We start from the raw sequence: 20,176 nt of genomic DNA, 5'->3' as shown, positions 1-20,176 counted from the left end.
AATTCCGAGGAAATTCCGACGAACTAGCCGTTGGCGTCGGAATTCCGTCGGAATTTCCTCGGGCTGTCGGTAGGATTTCAACTATAAATACAAGCACCCCTCTTCCTCTTCATTCACTCCATATCTCCATCCTCCCTCTTACTCTCTTTACACACGAATTTGATTCATAAAAAAACATCTCTTCTTCAAATTATTTTCGTTCTTGGATCGATCGACCTCATTTGGATCCGAACATGAGATTGCTTACGGAAGAATACCAACGAGGTATAACCGAATTCATGGGGTTAGTTCACCGACAACCGGAAGCAAAAACATGTATGTTAAGATGTCCTTGCTCTAATTGTAAAAATAGAAAGGTTATTAAAGAGTGGGATGTTTGGACTCATCTATATTTGAGTGGGTTTACACGAAGTTACAAAATTTGGTATCATCATGAGGAAACTGATTATGAAGATGTGATTATGAAGATGGTAGTACTAGCGAACCTCAGCCAGCAGTTAGATTAGAAGAACCAATTAGAACGGATGTAGATTATGGTGTAGGTACTGAGCAGATGGTAAATGATCATTTTAGAGGGGAAGATTTACCCAATGCACAAGCTAGGAGATTTTATGATATGTTGGATGCTGGAAAGCAACCATTGTACGAAGGTTGCAGAGATGGTCATTCAGCTTTATCATCTGCTACAAGATTGATGGCCATTAAAACAGATTATAATTTAGCTGAAGACTGTGTGGATGCGATTGCTGATTTTGTAAAATGTATTCTACCCGAGGATAATGTAGCTCCTGGTTCATACTACGAGGTTCAGAAACTCGTAGCTGGTCTTGGTTTATCGTATCAGGTAATAGATGTATGCAGCGACAACTGCATGATTTATTGGAGGGCGGATGAACAGCGGGTTACATGCAAATTTTGTGGAAAGCCTCGTTATAAAGATACGAGTGGAAGAGTTCCAGTGCCATATAAAAGGATGTGGTATTTGCCTTTGACGGAAAGGTTGCAGAGGTTGTATCTGTCTGAACGCACAGCGCAACCAATGAGATGGCATGCGGAGCACTCAACAGATGGTGAGATCAGACATCCTTCAGATGCAAAAGCGTGGAAGCATTTCCAATCAAAGTATCCCGACTTTGCGTATGAGAGAAGAAATGTCTACCTTGAATTATGTACTGAATGTTTCAGCCCGTTTGGCAAGAGTGGAAGACAGTATTCTCTATGGCCCGTCATTCTTTCACCATACAACCTACCCCCAAACTTGTGCTTGCGACGAGAGTTTTTGTTTCTCTCGATTCTCGTTCCCGGACCAGAGCATCCTAAGATATCACTTGATGTGTTTCTTCAGCCACTAATATATGAGTTGCAACAACTATGGGCTCAAGGTGCTGAAACATACGATGTTTCGTGTTAAGAAATCTTTCAAATGCGGGCAGTACTAATGTGGACAATAAGTGATTTTCCAGCATATGGTTTGTTATCTGGATGGACAACGCATGGAAGGCTATCATGTCCATATTGTCAAGATAACACTGATGCTTTCCAACTAAAACACGGAAGGAAAACGTGTTGGTTTGACTGTCACAGGAGATTCCTACCACCTGATCATCCATATCGTAGGAGTAGGAATTTGTTTACGAAGAACAAGAGGGTGTTTGACAGTCCACCTCCGGAAATTTGTGGGAAAGATTTGAAGATACAACTAAGAGATTTTGGTGCAGAAAGGACGCCAGACGTCGGTGGACATGAGCGTTTTCCGGTAGATGCTGTTGGAGACCTACATAACTGGCACAAAAAAGTATTTTCTGGGATCTGCCATACTGGGAGGATCATCTGCTAAAACATAATTTAGATGTCATGCATATTGAGAAGAACTTTTTTGACAATCTCATGAACACGATCCTTAATGTTCAAGGTAAAACAAAGAATAATTTGAAGTCAATACTGGATTTAGTCGATATATGTGCTAGTTCAGAACTTCATGTTGATGAGAATGGTAGGGCTCCTTTTCCCATATACTGACTTGATGCAGAGGGAAAAGATGCGTTCTTTGATTGGATTTCAAACGATGTGGAATTTCCAGACGGTTACGCATCAAATTTGCGTAACTGTATCGACAGAAAGGAAGAAAAGTTTACTGGCTTGAAAAGCCACGATTGCCATGTAATGATGCAGCGCCTCCTTCCGTTTGCCTTCAAGGAACTATTACCATGAAATGTTCATGAAACAATTGCAGGGATAAGTGGTTTCTTCCGCGATTTATGCACGAGATCAGTGACTCTTGAAGGTATTGAAAATTTGAAGACTAACATAGCCGTGATTCAGTGCAACCCTGAGAAGATATTTCCTCACTCATTTTTTGATGTTATGGAGCATCTTGTTATTCACCTGGCAAGAGAATTGGAACTTGGTGGTCCTGTGCAGTATAGATGGATGTATCTGTATGAGCGGTATATGTTCCATTTGAAGAAGATGGTGAAAAATTTAAGTAGGGTGGAAGGTTCTATAGTCGCACAGATGATCAATGAAGAAACTTCAAACTTTGCCGAGAACTACTTTCCAGCAGAAGTTCAGACCAAAAACAGAAGACCTGCTCGGCATGATGATAGAGGCGAACGGGCAACATATCATGTTACGGTTCCAGACATTTTCACAGACGTTGGACGACTTAACGGAAAACCAAAGGATCGTCGACTTACTGAGCAGGAGCGCAGTAATTTGCAAACATATTTGCTCACCAACTGCGAAGATGTTCTTCAATATGAGAGGTAAATAAATTAGCTTACAAATTTTCATTTTAACAAGTTGAAATTTAAATCTTAATTAATTATATTATTGTCATCATATGTACAGGATTTTCATGGCAGAAAAGCGGTTCGAATATAGATACGCCACAGAGGACGAGCTAGAAGAAATGAAGCAGAGAGAATTTTCTGGATGGATGTTTACTTATGTGAGTGCTTTAAACAAATTAAAATATCATTTATCACATATTTATACTAATTCATATTTATTGATATAACATATATATGTGCTATTAATCTAGGTGTCTGCTGGTTTGGCCAGAGGTGAAACATTTGACGATTGGATACGCGAGATGGTCGTTGGACCAAAATTTGTTGTGAAGTCATATCCGAGATTTTGTACTCGAGGATATGCATTCACAACTCAGAAGAGGAGACGTTCGAGTACGACTTATGATGCTGGCGTTTGTTCTGCATCAGGAGATGATGTATATTATGGACACATACGTGAGATTTTGGAAATCAAGTATTTGGGCATGGTTGGATTGCGTTGTACTGTTTTCTATTGTGATTGGCACGACAACACTCTAGATCGAGGTGTGAGAACAGATGCATTTGGTGTTACATCAGTAAATTCGAGGCGAAAGCTGCAATATTATGATCCTTTCATTCTTGCTTCTCAGGCCGATCAGGTAATTAAATATTAATTATTTAGAATGATTCATCATCATGTGTATTAATTTATAATTTTACTAATAATTTTTTAAATGTTACAGGTTTGTTATATCAAGTACCCCCGGGTAAGGAACAGAGATGATCCATGGGTTACTGTTACAAGACTCAACCCGAGGGGCCGAGTTCAGGGAAGTTCTGAGCTGGAAGACCCACTACAACCAAGCAGATCCGGCAACTTAAGTGCAGCAGAAGATTTAGCTGGAGTTGGCCTTGTAGTCGATTTAACCGACTTCGGAGAGGAAGCCGTCGTTCACGCAGAGGATGAACCAGTGATTGGAGAGTTTTACCAAGATCCAGATTTAGATTCATCTGGTGATGATGACTCGGAAACAGAGTAGCATCGATTTTTTTTTTTTTTTAATAAATATTCCGACGGAATTACGAGGAAGATAAGGGTTTCCTCGGAATTCCCTCGGAATATTCCAAGGAAATTCCGAGGAAATAGGGTTTTTAAACCAAAAACAATGTTTTGCGGTTTGAATAACACTTATATAACCCTTATTAAGTGTCTTAGACTGATTATGAAGTCAAAAATTTGTTCTTTACCCTATAATAAACACTTTTCCGATTGTATGAACGAAATCCCCACAACATAAGAGAAACACTTATACACTTTAATGAACAGTAAAGGGATTACTTTCAATTCGTTTTGAAATTTGTTATTTCATGGTTTATGATCATCTGTACAAAGAATTCTCAATGGTATGCATTACAATTGTATAAGAAATGAAATACGACAAAAAAAATTGATGTTTTGAAACCCCAAACACTAGTTCCTCGGCATTTCCTCGGAATATTCCGACGGAATTCCGAGGAAGATAAGGGTTTCCTCGGAATTCCCTCGGAATATTCCGAGGAAATAGGGTTTTTAAACCGAAAACAACGTTTTGCGGTTTGAATAACACTTATATAACCCTTATTAAGTGTCTTAGACTGATTATGAAGTCAAAAATTTGTTCCTTACCCTATAATAAACACTTTTCCGATTGTATGAACGAAATCCCCACAACATAAGAGAAACACTTATACACTTTAATGAACGTTAAAGGGAATATTTTCAATTCGTTTTAAAATTTGTTATTTCATGGTTTATGATCATCTATACAAAGAATCCTCAATGGTATGCATTACAATTGTATAAGAAATGAAATACGGCAAAACAAAATTGATGTTTTGAAACCCCAAACACTAGTTCCTCGACATTTCCTCGGAATATTCCGACGGAATTCCGAGGAAGATAAGGGTTTCCTCGGAATTCCCTCGGAATATTCCGAGGAAATTTCGAGGAAATAGGGTTTTTAAACCAAAAACAACGTTTTGCGGTTTTAATAACACTTATATAACCCTTATTAAGTGTCTTAGACTGATTATGAAGTCAAAATTTTGTTCCTTACCCTATAATAAACACTTTTCCGATTGTATGAACGAAATCCCCACAACATAAGAGAAACACTTATACACTTTAATGAACGGTAAAGGGAATACTTTCAATTCGTTTTGAAATTTGTTATTTCATGGTTTATGATCATCTATACAAAGAATCCTCAATGGTATGCATTACAATTGTATAAGAAATGAAATACGGCAAAAAAATTTGATGTTTTGAAACCCCAAACACTAGTTCCTCGCCATTTCCTCGGAATATTCCGACGGAATTCCGAGGAAGATAAGGGTTTCCTCGGAATTCCCTCGGAATATTCCGAGGAAATTCTGAGGAAATAGGGGTTTTAAACCGAAAACAACATTTTGCGGTTTGAATAACGCTTATATAACCCTTATTAAGTGTCTTAGACTGATTATGAAGTCTTTGAAATGAAATACGGCAAAAAAAAATGATGTTTTGAAACCCCAAACACTAGTTCCTCGGTATTTCCTCGGAATATTCCGACGGAATTCCAACGGATATTTTAGTATCCGTCGGAATTTCCTCAGAATATTTTCATTTAACCGGGCAAATATTTCGCGAAAATTGAAATTAGAATTCCGCCAAAATTCCGACGAATAGTATCCGTCGAACCCTAGGTTTTATAACCACGAGCCGCTTCTTCTTCCCCATTTCTCTCTTCTTCCTCTGCGCGGCTCCTCTCTCCTCTCCGGCGATTTCCCACTGAATTCTGACGATATCTCCGGCGATCTCCCCCTTCTCTTACACAAATCATGTAAGGACCCTATCTCACTCTCTTAGGTTCTATTTGTTAGGTTTTTGTGTAGATTTGATAGATTTTTGTTAGGGTGATTGGTTAGGATTGTGATTTGGTTGTATAATAGGTTTAGAATTGTGATTTGGTTGAATAATTTGTTTTGTTGAATTGATTTAGAATTTTTTTATTTTTTTGTATTTATAAAATCGACTTTTGTATATAAATTCGATTTTTGTATTTTACAAAACGATTTTTGTATATAAATTCGATTTTTTGGATTTACAAAACGTTTTTTGTATATAAATTTGATTTTTTGGATTTTACAAAACATTTTTAATATCTATAAAACTTTTTTTGTGACTAAAAACTATTATTTGGGATTTTTAAATATATATATATATATATATATATATATGTATTTTTTTTTTATAAATTTCTATATTTATTAAACATTTTTAATATTATTAAAACTATTTTTTGTAATTATTAAACTATTTTTTATTTATTAAAACTATTTTTTGTTTATTAGAACTATTTTTATATATTTATTAAACATTTTTAATATCTATAAAACTTTTTTTGTGATTAAAAACTATTATTTGGGATTTTTAAAAAATATATATATATATATATATATTTATATTATATAAATGTCTATATTTATTAAACATTTTTAATATTATTAAAACTATTTTTTGTAATTATTAAACTATTTTTATATATTTATTAAACATTTTTAATATCTATAAATCTTTTTTGTGATTAAAAACTATTATTTGGGATTTTAAAAAAAAAAAAAATTAATTTATATATTTCTATATTTATTAAATATTTTGTTTTTAATTTACAGGTCTCATGATGATCAGACCCGGCCTCGACAGCGTCGTGGTCGTGGTGGTACGGGGAGCCAGTCTCGGGATTCCAGCCATTTTCTAGATTTTCCTTCGCCCCACAACTCCTACCTTACATCTCCTTCTGCTGCACCCGCTCATGCTCTTGCTCCCGCTGCTGCACCCGCTCCTGCTCTTCCGGGTCCTCCGGGAGTGATGAGTGTTGCGGAGTTGGTTCGACAGCCCGGTCGTGACCATCTTCCCTATCTCACTCCGTATCCATATGGACGGGGTCAAACATGGTAATTAAACATATTTTTTTTCTTTAAAATTTGATTCATTATTAACCGTTTGCTCTTTTTATTAGGTTCAACCGATCCGGGAACGAGATCAGCGCATGGATCAATCGTATGATGTACTCGACCCTCGACAGGGGACATCCGGCTTTCACTCACTTCCCTACCGACAAGCAGCATCTGTGGTTTCGTCAGTTTGCGGTAAGTATTCTAATTTTTTACTTATATTTTTAATCTTTAATATAAATTTTCTACTAATTATGTTTTTTTTTAGCAAGCATTCAACTGGAATTCCGATGAGACGCTCTTTATCTATCACCACTTCGTCCATAAAGTTATGGACAACTATGGGAAGCAGATCCACGAGTGGAAGAAGAAGTGGGAAATCAATAAGGTTCGATTTAATTTATTAAACAATTTTTTAATTTATTAAACTATCTTTTTATTTATTGAACTATTTTCTTTTTTTTTTATTAAAATGTCTCAAAATCGATAAATAACACGGTCTGTACGGAGTTGTGTGCGCATTGGGATAAGGAAGAGACGAAAGAAACTTCTTCCACCAACTCCACCAACCGCAGGAGCGACCGTAAAGGGAAGGGCATCTTCAAGCATAACTTGAGTGCTCAATCTATTGCCTCTCTAAGAGGTCGCATGGTAAGTTCAGCCGCTTTTTCTTCAATTATTTAAGTTTTGAAATTTTATTTTTTGTCCATTTCTTCTAATTTCTAATGTTTCTTTAATTTATGTTTTTTTTTTAAGGCGGAAGAAAATGATGGCGAGCCGGTTGATGATCTCGCCCTAATGAAGAGGGCGTATAACAACAAGAAGACCGGCCAGATTGATGACGGTCTTGTGAGGGAAGTGGTCAGCCTGGTCCAAACTCAGGTACAAGACGAAGTGTCTCAGCTTTAAACCGAGGATGACGGTTCGATGGCTCGACCAACTTGTCCCGGTTTAGAATCAACGAAATCGTTGAATCCGTAAGTTCTTTTTTTTTAAAGTTCAATTCATTTATTTTTTGGTTTAAATTTGTAAATTTGGCTATTTTCTATTTCAGTCGGTTCCAAAGAAGAAGGGACGTTTGGTCGGTTTGGGTCGTCGCACCCGTTCGGTTCCTCCTTCTTCTGCACCACCGCCCTTTGTTGATCCAGAAGTACTTACGGCTCAGTTGAAGGACAAGGATGATCGCATATCTTTGTTGGAGACCCAGATGGCGGCTCAACAGGCGGGCTATGAGGCACAGAGGAGGCTGAACCAGGAAATGATGGAGGTGATGTAGAGGATGTACCCGAACGAGGTGTTCCCGGACGTGCCAGACCCGTAGTTTTTTTTTTCCAAAAGCTCGGAATGTTTTATTTTTATTTGTGAAACTTTGAATATTTTCAAATTTGAATTTTAATTTTAATTTTAATTTTAATTATTTCAATTTTAATTTTAATTTTATATTTTCGAATTTAAATTTCAAAATTTTTATTTTTTTAAAAAAAAATTAATTTTTTTTAAATTCCGAGGAACGGGGTCCCTCGGAATATACCGAGGGACATTTTCCTCGGAATATACCGAGGGACCCCGTTCCTCGGAATATACCGAGGGACCCCGTTCCTCGGAATATACCGAGGGACATGTTCCTCGGAATATACCGAGGGAAATGTTCCACGGAATATTCCGAGGGACACCGTTCCTCAGAATTTTCCGAGGGACCCGTTCCTCGGAACTTCCGAGGATTGGACCATCGGAAAATCCATCGAAATATCCCGAGGAAGCTCTCCCTCGGTATATTCCGAGGAGCTTTCCGACGAACAGGTGGTCCTCAGAATTTCCTCGGAAATTTGTTTCCTCGGAACTCCGTCAGAAAATTACGAGGGATTTCCGAGGAAAAATGAATTTCCGATGAGTTATTTCCGAGGACTTGTTTCGTCGGCATGTCGTCGAAATAACGTTATTCCGACGACATACCGACGATTTTTTCCCTCAGTATGTCGCTGTTTTCTTGTAGTGATAGGAGATTACACCGTTATAGATAAATGGATAGATTACAAATCATAATCTCTTGGTTATGAGCCATCCACAATCTGGTTCATAACACTCCCCCTTGGATGCCATAATCATTTAGAGCTTGTAATGTGCTTTAATGTTGCCTCATTAAAACCTTACCAGAAAAACCCAATTGGGACAAAACCATGGTGAAGGAAAAAGAGTACAACATACATTACTCCCCCTGATTTGGACATTACTGAAGGTCCCTTGGACCTCTCCAATTTTCTGTAATCCGTGGGTGATGAAGATCTTGGGCAGAATATGCTTCGTCTTCGAACATGATAGTTGGTTCTTCTTTACCATCGGCCATGCCACAATCTGATCGAACATATTGAGTCATTGACCTCAAATACACACATACGAAATCTTGGATGATGTTGCTGTGATATGCGTGTACCACCATGTGTAAAACATAACCTGTCTGAAAACAAATCAACAAAACCAAATAACCCCTCTTTGGACTGGTTAGTATAAAATAAACCAAAATCGAAGGCTTCTTCATCGTCCTTCTTATGGACCAATCAGATCAGTGTCTAAAACAAGACTTCTGCATCGTCCATCTCAGGACTAAATGGACTTCTTTATCCTCCACCTTTGGACTGAATGGATCAGTGTCCAAAACAAGTGATCTCACGCCATGTGCTAGATAATGGGTGAGACTGGTCTATATTAAATCCCTTGAGTACTCTTTTCTGTATATACTATTTGATGCACAAGGATTTCATTGTTAATGTACTCAAGCTGTAATCCCAAACAAAACTTTGTTTTCCAAGATCTTTCATCTCAAACTCTTTCTTGAGATATTCAACTGTTTGGGAAATTGTATTAAGAGGTTACTAGGATATTCAGATCATATACTTTGATGATTATCAATATTGTTCTTGAGAACTTGATGTACTTTCAGCTCAATACCCTCTAGTACTTTCATTATCCAGTGGACCATATAAATATGCAGTCACTACATCAATTTGATGCACGTCTAATTTTTTCTTTTATATAGCCAGACTTATGAGAAATCTAAAAGTAGTTGCATCCACCACATGGGAGTATGTCTCCTCATAATCTATTACTGGTCTTTGTGAGAATCCTTGTGCAACATCAGCTTTATATCTCACGACTTCTATTCCTCACAAGACCCATTTATATCTATTGGTTTTAACATCATATGGCGTCTTAATCATATGGTCAAATACGCATTTCTTCCTTAAACTATTTAACCCCACGTTTTCATTCAATCCAATATGTTCTACGAATGCGCACTCTTATATTGACGTGGGTTCATGATCCTCGCTTATATTCATAAATTCAAGTGCTACCTTGTATGCAAATAAATCATCTTATGTCGACATTCCTTATTGGTTCCATTATGTTCCAGACATGATATAATCGATTGAGATTCATTATTATCAGGACCTTTAATACTTTGCAGCTTGGCGTCCCAAGCTACATTGTTTGGTACCTGTACCTTAGAGCCGGCCGGCCTTATCTCCATGTCTGGGATGGTTTCCTTAGTAACCTCGGATTTGGATTTTGATTATCATTCTCTGCACCTTTCTTTTGTTTCCGAGGATTCTTATCTTTTGGAGCCTATTTGGTCTATCACGTTTCATACGTTGTCTAGACTCTGTAGCAACTTGACTGTGTCTCTTCTTGGACATCAAATTCGTTGGTGCTTTACAAGATGGTTTATATATGACTTAGTCGTTCTTTTTCGGGTCAGCAAATGTGTCTGACATTTGATTAGCTAGCTTTGTAAATGTATAATCTTTGGACGTCTATTTCACATTCTTTAGTCCGAGGATCTTGCCAAGACATTGATGGTTGATTCCATTTTATTTCTTTTACCATTCTTTTCCCAGCTTTATTATTTTTCTCCTCCTGGTCTTAAAATAATCTGTGTACCTGGCCTCAAATATAATCACCCATAGTTGGCTCAAAGTACTTTATTATTGTGGGAGAATCATATCCAACATATATCCCCATCCTCCTTTTGAGGTCTCATCTTAGTTCTCTGCGATGGAGCAATTAGTACATAGACAACACATCCAAATGTTTTATGATGGAGTATGTCTGGCTCTTGACCCGTTAATAATTGTGATAGGGGATATCTATGCTCACTAAATGGCCTGATGCGTATTAACTTAGGTGCATGTAAATTTCGTGTGGCCCAAGCTGTGAATGGGAGTTTTGACCTCATAAGTTATGGTCTATCAATCAGCTATTTGCATTTTAAAAAATTTCAACCAAGCCGTTATTGATATGGACATGTATCACAGAATTGTCCACACTTACCCCCATGGACATACCATAATCATTTAAACGCTTGAGACATTTATTCAACAGTATTATTTAGACATATAGTCTTTATTATGAAAAAGGGGCTCGTAGCCGTTTTACTGGTGACGGCCTAATGAGTTTCCCTTGTGTACATGCTACACACGTGAGATTCTTTGGGATAACTCTTTCTTCCTTTCAATGTGTGCCTTTTGAATATCAATTTTCGCATCATGTTTGGACCAGGATGGCCAATCCGGTCGTGCCATAAAGTGTATATTTTCGCAGGCTTTTAGCCTCTATCATACTGATCTATGCATAGTCTAGGTCAGTAGAGAATGCAGGTATAGTCTTTAGGACTTATTATGGCCTTGGGCGATTTTATACATATATCTGAAGGAACTCTTTGTTTCCTTCGCCCATTGTTTCAATATGGAAACCATTCATTCTTATATCTTTAAAACTCAATATGCTGCTCTTGCTCTTAGAGCTGGGTGAATATAAGACATCTCTGATTTCTAGATGCATACCCTTAGGCAATAATATATTAGCCTAGCCATAGTCTTCTTTCAGACTGGTGATACATGCTTTAGTACTTATATTGGCGTTTTTCAGTGTACTCATATAGAAAAATCATTCATTCATTTAATCTAAGAAGACAATGTAATAGAAATAAATTCAAGAAGATAAAAATCAGAGAAATCATACAAGCAAAGCAATCACACAAGTTTGATGTCGAAATCAGATTATCAACTTGATTCTTTTAGGCAACAATAAGTCTCATATTCCATAAGATTATCTTGATCATGTTCGAAATTATTCACTATCTTTATAGACCAAATGGGTTTCAGGATTCTTTCCTTTCAGACTCTCTTTGATAGAGGTCACAAAAATGTTTGGGAGTCCTTCGTATCTTAGCCCAATGGTTCCCCATTCCACATCTATGGCACACTGATTTGGTCGAGCTTTGTGATTTAAAGGATATACCACAACCACTGCCTTGACCATGGCTCAAATTGGGTTGATACCCACGGCCTCTGCCATAGTGATTCCGACGGCCAAATGTGTTATAGTGGCCATGGCCATGTCCTTTCCACCCTCCACGTGGTTACCTTTTTTTTCCTTCTGCGGCCTTATTGGTATCAAGTAATGGGGTTAATCCAGAAGGTCTCAATTCACTGTTTCTCATCAGTAATCCATTATTTTACCCAGCTAGCAATAGATTCATTCACGGACTTATAGTCCTGGATTCTGGGATTCCTCCAATCAAATAGGGCCTTTGGTAATAACACTGTTCTTTGGTGATCATATCTCGATTTTTAACTCTGTCCAAAGGTCTAGAGGATTCTCTATAGTCAGATACTGATCTTTGAGACTCTTAATAAGATGATGGCTAATAATTAATTTTGCCCTGCATCAATCTTTCTCATTGGCATTATTGCCTTCTATGATACATTCACCAAGTCTTTTTGACTTTAGGATAATCTTGGTATCCAACTCCCACCGTAAATAATTATCTCTAGAGAGATTTAGGGCAGCAAAATCCAGGTTGATTTTCGACATCTCAAATCATATATCACTCAATATTTAGGTATAATTTTCATGCGGCCTTACTCTTAAAAACAATCAATTCGGATTTCAATCTTGTGAGGATAATGAGACTATCAATCTTAAAGGCATTTAATCAATCAGTCAATTTCTAGCAAATCTCAGCAATACTATTTCTATGCGCTCATAATAATATGGTTTATCAAGACTAGCAAAAACGGATTCAATTAATCATGCAATTATGGTTTAACAATCAATGGATTTTATCAAGACTAATAAAAAGATTTATTAAGCACTCAATCAGTTTCAAGGCTGATTTTAGCAATACTAGAATATAGATTTCAAGCATGAATTTTAATGAATCAGTTTCAAGGCTGATTTTAGCAATACTAGAATATAGATTTCAAGCATGAATTTCAATGAATCAGTTTCAAGGCTGATTGGTATTTAGCACAAACAATGTGTAAATAATTTATTTAGTATCCGAATTTATCAAACCTCAAAAACATATAATCAGATCAATCAATTTAATCGAACTTAAGATACAATCATAAACCTCAAGACATTAGATTTTATCATGAATCTATCAACCTAGCTTACGGATTCTCAATTCTCAATTCTCAAAGACATCTAAATCATATCAATATAACCTATCATACGGATTATTTAGGGTTTTTATTTAAAACAAATCAGATTACAAAACTATCAATCCTAACAGATGATATTAAACCTCAGATCATATCATTCGGATTTTAAACAAGTAAATCTCATTCAATCTATCAACCTATCGGATTATATAAGCAAAGCAAGCTAGCAACCTATCGGATTCAATCAATGTTTTAACAGGCTGGTTGGTTTAAACAATTTTAAATCAGATGAACAATTAACCAAGCAGGATGAGAAAATAAATCTATCAATTTAACGGTCAAACAATTCTAGCAACATAGCATCAGATTCAATCTGATTTAAAACCTCAATTATCAAAACCGAAAACAGTTTTGATTTCAAAATATTCGATTAGGGTTTTAATATGTGATTTGATAATTATAGTATAATTAATTATGATACTTATATTATTTAGGGTTTATAGATATAGGGTTAGGGTTTATCGGATTTTAAATTGTAAAAACCGATTTGGGGTTTTAATCATGTAGGAACATGATTTAGGGTTTGGGGTATCAAACTTTTAGAGCTTCGATTTACTCAATTAGGATTTTTGATCTATTACCCTATGGTTTTGATTCATAAAGATTAAGGTTTTAGGGTTTCATTCTTTATCAATCAATCCATGTTCGATTATGGGTTCTTAGATTTTGAATTACCTTTTAACCTTAGATGATTGTTGAATCGGACCACCAAAGGAGTTGAGCCGCGAGATGGACACGAACGGGACGCGAGCTGGAATGGACCGAGTCGCTTCTATCGGGTCGCAGATGTCCTTTGTTGCTTGATCGGGAACGCCTTGATCGTCGGACGCGAGCTGTCTGATGCTGTCGCGAACGAGGAAGAGGTCGTGTGCTGGAGCTGTTCTCGGGTCGCGAACGTCTGAGCTAGGATCAAGAACGCCTTGGGCTGAAGCTGATCGGGGACGCGAGCTGGAACAGATGCGGGAACAAGAGACGCGATCGGGGTTTAGGGTTCGTCAGATCGCCGGCTAGAGTTAGGGTTCTAGGGTTTTTCTATTTGGGTATTAGCTTAGGGTTTTAGAGATCAATCGTGCTGATAACGTGTTGTGAAATTAATGGAAAAGTCTATAGGAGATTACACCGTCATAGATAAATGAAAAGATTACAAATCATAATCTCTTGGTTATGAGTCATTCACAATCTCGTTCATAACAATAATTTATTTTAAGGTAGCCATGTTTTATGTCTATTGACTGATCGGTAGATCATTTTTTTGTATGCATGAACGCATTTAGTATTACGATGTAGATTTCTTGTTGAAGAACCATCACATTGTTTGAGCCAAATTGGAATATTTTCTGACTTGCAAGAAATAGTCGGATCTTATGTTATTAAACTATCACGTGAACTGCAAGGAAATTCAAATTCAAACTTTTTATTTATTTGTCATATTATGTCAAAGGAGACTCAAACCTTGAAAAAGTGTTACCATATTTTCAAGTCTAGACTATAACCTAACCACAATCATGCGGGCACAAAGACAACATCTTCCGTTAGCTATATGATTAATCAATTTAAGAGTTATAGAAAATTGTTTCAGAAATTCATGCGTGAAGACATTAGTGGACTTGTACAAGACTTCTTTGCGAGGGGCAGTTTCGACCCACTATTGAACCAGACAAATATTTGCCTCATTCCTAAAAGGAAGAAACCTCGAGACATGACTGAGTTCAGACCTATTAGTCTTTGTAATGTTAGCTACACGATTATATCTAAGCTACTTTGCAAGAGACTTAAGAGGGTTATCCCACGCTTGATCTCAGAAACACAGTCTGCTTTTGTATCAAAACGCTTGATCACTGACAATATCTTGATAGCACAAAAAAATTTTCACGCCCTACAGATGAACCAGAGATGTAGAGAAGACTTTATGGCTATTAAAACGGATACGAGCAAAGCTTATGACAGAATGGAATGAAACTTCCTTGCAACCTTGATGTTAAAGATGGGGTTTGATGAAAGACTGGTTGACCTCATTATGTGTTGTGTCACGTCGGTCACATACCAATTTTAGTCAATGGAAAACCACGAGGGCGAATCTTACCTAGGAGAGGGTTGAGACAAGGAGACCCTCTCTCTCCCTTTTTGTTCATCATGTGTACGGAGGCTTTGATCTCACTTTTAAACGGAGCAGAAGCGGAAAAGAAGATTGAAGGCCTTCGGGTTGCTAGGGCGAGCCCAAGGATCTCCCATCTACTATTCGCAGATGACAGTCTCTTCTTATGTAAGGCAGAATTAAGCTAATGCAAGGAGATCATACACATTCTAGACATATATGGGAAGGCATCAAGACAACGACTAAATGCGTCAAAATCCTCGCTCTTTTTTGGAAATAGAGTACAGTTGTCTCTAAAGCAAGACATATAAGAAGCTCTTGGTTTTTCTTCGGAAGGAGGCATGGAGGTTTACCTTGGGCTACCCGAGAAAATATGTGGCTCGAAAATGAAAGTGTTCTCTTTTGTACAAAATCGACTAAATGGGCGAGTCAGCAATTGGTCATCTAGACTCCTCTCCAAATGGGGGAAAGAGGTCCAAATTAAATCGGTGGCTCAGTCAGTACCAACATATGTGATGTCGAGTTACTTGCTCCCACAAGGCATTACTGATAAACTAAGGAGCACAACTTCAAATTTTTGGTGGAGCTCAAAACAAAACAGCAGAGGTTTACATTGGATAGCGCTTCATGACTTCAATATAGCGCTTCTTGTTAAATAATTATGGAGATTAATTCATTACCCAAACTATTTATTGGCACATGTTTTAAAAGAAAGATACTACAACCACACCTCTCCTTTGGAAGATCGACGAACATACTCACCATCATATGGATGGCGTAGTATCATGGCAGCAAAACCTCTACTCATTTCGGGATTACGGAAAACTATTGGTACGGGTTGAGATACAAGGGTCTGGAGTGAGGCATGGATTCCAGACTCAGTGGCTAGACCACCCAGACCTACTAGCCATATTGTGTACAGACTACCTCAACTTCTTGTTCAGTCCTTTATTAGGACTGATACCAAGGAGTGGGATATACAGCTTTTACGAGATTTTTTCACCCGGAGGATATCCCGTTGATATTGGGGCTAAAAATATCATACTCTTCGGCCCCGGATGGATATGTTTGGAACCACACAAAATCAAGAGTCTATTCAGTTAAAACCGGTTACGATCTTCTCCATGCAACCAATCAGAGCCTCACACATGAAGGGGCCATAGAACCGAGTATTACGAGCCTTCATAGCCATGTATGGAAGCTAAAGACCCCGACCAAAATGAAACATTTCCTGTGGCAAGCAATATCGGGCTGTGTGACGACGGCAAAAAGGCTAGCGTATAGACACCTGGGCGCCGATAAGAGTTGTCCTAGATGTGCTGATCCAGTGGAGTCGATAAATCATCTTCTTTTTGAATGCCCCCCTGCCCTTCAGGTTTGGGCTTTATCGGACTATCCGTCCCATCCGGGTTACTTCTCGAGTACATCTATATACCAAAACATGAACTTTCTGTTTTGGAAGAGAAAAGAAGTGGCTCCACTGAGACCACAATTCGATACCTTCCCATGGATCTGTTGGTACATTTGGAAGGCGAGGAACGACAAACTCTTTAATGGGAAAGTCGTATCCCCGATGGATACTATCCAACATGCGTCCCTTGAGGCGGAATGTTGGAGGAAGGCTAATGAAAAGGAGGAAGTAAATGAGGATCATGACGACCCCTCTACTATAGAGAGAGAGATAGTGCCCCCTTGGATACCCTAAATCCCTACCTGTCAAATTGATGCATCATGGATCAATAATGGCAGCGTTAGTGGCTTAGGGTGGAGTCTTAAGGATCAGTTGGGCTCTGAACATTTCGGATTACAGGCGTGTAACAGAAGCCTCTCAGCTTTGCATACTGAGATGCAAGGTTTACTTTGGGAAATCTCATGTATGAGAGTCATGAGGATACCTTCGATACGGTTCGAGACGGATTGTTCGGACCTTGTGGATATGACTACGAACCCGGTGGAGTGGCCAACTTTTGCAACAGAGATCGAGATGTTCCAAAGACTACATGAAGACTTCGAGGATGTAAGTTTGTCTCATATTCCTCGGAGTAGGAATGGTCGAGCGGATGCGCTAGCGAAAGAAGCAAGAAGTAGAGGATATATTTTTTCCCATATAGATCAGACTCAGACAGACGGAAATGCTCTTCGGAGAATCGGCTCGTCTGCCACCACTTGATCTAACTCACATGGGTAGCCGATAAAAAAAAAAAATCAATTTAAGAGTTTAAAAAGACCAAGATGTCCGATTTTCTTCGCTTTTTTTTTCTATGCATTTATTGGACTCTTTTTTATTATTATTCAGTTTTGTATGTTAATATCTCAGTCCGATTGAGAGAGACCAAGATGTCCGATCTTCTTCGCCAAAGGCGACGTGGAAAATTAGTGTTCATCCTCTGCTTCTATCTCTAACGAATCTAGACCAAAAATAGAGTTTTAGGATGTTGAGTGAGACGTATCGTCGTGAGGAGTTTCCGTGCCAAGCTTTGGTTGTGTCGTTTAGTCTTCTGTTTTTATCCCCTGAAACGTTACGAGAGGTATTGATTCATCGCATTTATCAAGCTTCTTAAATCCTTCCACGATTTCTGATTCATTGCATCTCCCATTATTCCAGTCGGTGAATTTTCAACTATTTATATGTGAGGTTGTATCCGTGAAATTCATCAGTTCTCTTTAGAATTTGAATCCACCGAGCCTTTTGAATTCTCCGATGATGGTGGTGAAGGAGTGAGAGCAGCTTGCATTCGCATCAGGTGTCGACGGACACGAAGAGCCCTGTCTCGGTTGTTTACCTCAGAGTGAAGAAGAACGCCCATGTGAGAGACTATGATTTGATGATGATCAGAAATTTCTCAGAGGATGTTCATCAGGGAGTTGGCCAATCTACAGACTTATTGCCAAGGACTATGATTCCGGTAACATTTTTTACTTTGCCCAAAAATTGATTGATGATTAGAAATCTCATTTGACTATGTTAGGTCCAATGTGTATAATAAAATGATTGACATGAATGTTGGTTGATTGAAGAATTATAATGCTAATTCTGAGTTGAATTTGGTATCATAGAAGAATCGATCACTGTATTAACAATCCATCGATTAATTTGTCTCTTAATTTTATCTTTAAAACTGCAGATAAGGGAGTTTAAGCACTGGATATAAAAGGTCTTTAAAAACATTACGTGTTTGGGGAAGAAGATTTTGGAGGAGAAATGGATAAGTTTGAAGCATAACGTCAAGCTGAGTTTGAGCTTCTTCATATTTTTCAAGAAGAAGAGGGTAACTATTTCAAGCTCATGGTAAAGTACTTCACATTAAAGTCCTTAGATTCAAGTGATTAAAGATTTTGATTCTTTGTCTCAACTCAAACGCATTCACTCCCATATAATATTTATCTTGATTGTCTTCTCTAATGTAACTGTTATTGACTTATTGTGAAATGATTTACAGGAGACTTCAGAGAAGAGTGATGATTTAGAAGGAACTAGGTTCAGACACGTGTTCATGACCATTGGAGTAACAACAAGGATTATGTCCTTATGAGCTGGAGAGAAGGCTACATGAGCTCATGGAGAATAGACAATAGACTATATAAAAGAGCTGCAGACTTCATTAGAAGACGCTAATAAAAGTCTTCATGTCATAGAAGCTGAAGTTTCTTGGTGGAAAGACATTGTATGTGTATATGTAGGCTATGAGCATATACGGTCTAAAATCAACTCTAACTAACAAAATAGTTGTTACTCTCTCAATAAGTAAGAAATCCAATGTTTCAAGTTTTATTAGAAAACAAAAGTGTGTGTAATCTTGTGAAGAAGCTTGATGTTAATTAATGGATATGCCTTATATTTTTCAATTCGTTTCATTTTGCTATGGAGCAGCAAATTCTAAAAGAAATTTAACGTCTTGGACAATAAAATATCATAACTTTTGTAAACGAAAGACAACTACATTTTACATATAAGCGACAAAATATATAAATTAAAGAACAAAGAAAAAACTTATAAAAGCAATATGTTTAGTCTAAAGTATTTTTGGTAAGTGTAAAATATTATGTATGCTTATAGCAAACTTTAAAAACTACATATACATGGAAATATTTTTAATAGTAAGCTGACCAGATGATCTCTAATAAGAATAACAAAAATATATTTTGGTCAAAAAATAACAAAAACATTAGCAATAAAGTTAATATTATTTCCAGTTGAGAGTAAACTAAATATTTTTAAATGTTCATTCAGTTAATAATACTATTATGTTATAATACTTAAAACACAGATGGACCACACAATTATGTTATGATACTTAAAACATAATATCTTACACTATTTAATAATAACGTGTTATAATAATAAATCATACAGATGGACCACACTATTAGGGCTGGGTTCGCGGGTCAACCCGCCCCGCATGACCCGCCAACCCGCGGATCGACTCTATTTTTTAAACTCAAAATTCCGACCCGCATAACCCGCGAAAGAAAAATCTTAAACCCGCACCCGCCCCGCTAAGATTGCGGGTAACCCGCGGGGCCCGCAGATAATATTAAATTTAATAAATAATTATTTTTATTATCAATTAATTACTTTTTATAATAAAAATTATATATTTATAATTTAAATTATATAATTTTCATTAATTTATATATTTTTTACATATTTTTATTTTTATTTTTAATTATTTTAAAAAAAAATTTAGAAAAAAAATAATATTTTTTTTTATTTTGCGGATCGGCGGGTACCCGCGACTCAAATTTGGTTGACCCGCACCCGCTCCGCTAAAAATCGACTCAACCCGCATCCGCACCCGCATGCTGAAATTTGTAAATCGATCGACCCG

At 37.2% G+C, this 20,176-nt stretch overlaps 1 long non-coding RNA gene across 2 annotated transcripts; it reads left to right on the top strand.

Moving 5' to 3' along the window:
• Positions 1 to 17,523: 17,523 nt before the first annotated feature.
• LOC106399815 lies at positions 17,524 to 19,193 on the top strand. 2 transcript variants are annotated; one of them, XR_007323890.1, is made up of 4 exons: positions 17,524 to 17,875; positions 18,006 to 18,253; positions 18,473 to 18,636; positions 18,788 to 19,193. It is a non-coding gene; the product is annotated as an uncharacterized LOC106399815 (long non-coding RNA). The 2 variants fall into 2 exon arrangements; XR_001280166.3 differs by having other exon boundaries at positions 17,525 to 17,875; positions 17,953 to 18,253.
• The last annotated feature ends 983 nt before the right edge of the window (positions 19,194 to 20,176 follow it).

Source organism: Brassica napus, chromosome C5 (assembly GCF_020379485.1).
Source record: "Brassica napus cultivar Da-Ae chromosome C5, Da-Ae, whole genome shotgun sequence".
Lineage (NCBI taxonomy): Eukaryota > Viridiplantae > Streptophyta > Magnoliopsida > Brassicales > Brassicaceae > Brassica > Brassica napus.
Note: the sequence above shows the minus strand (reverse complement) of the source record. Positions and strands in the feature narration are given on the sequence as shown.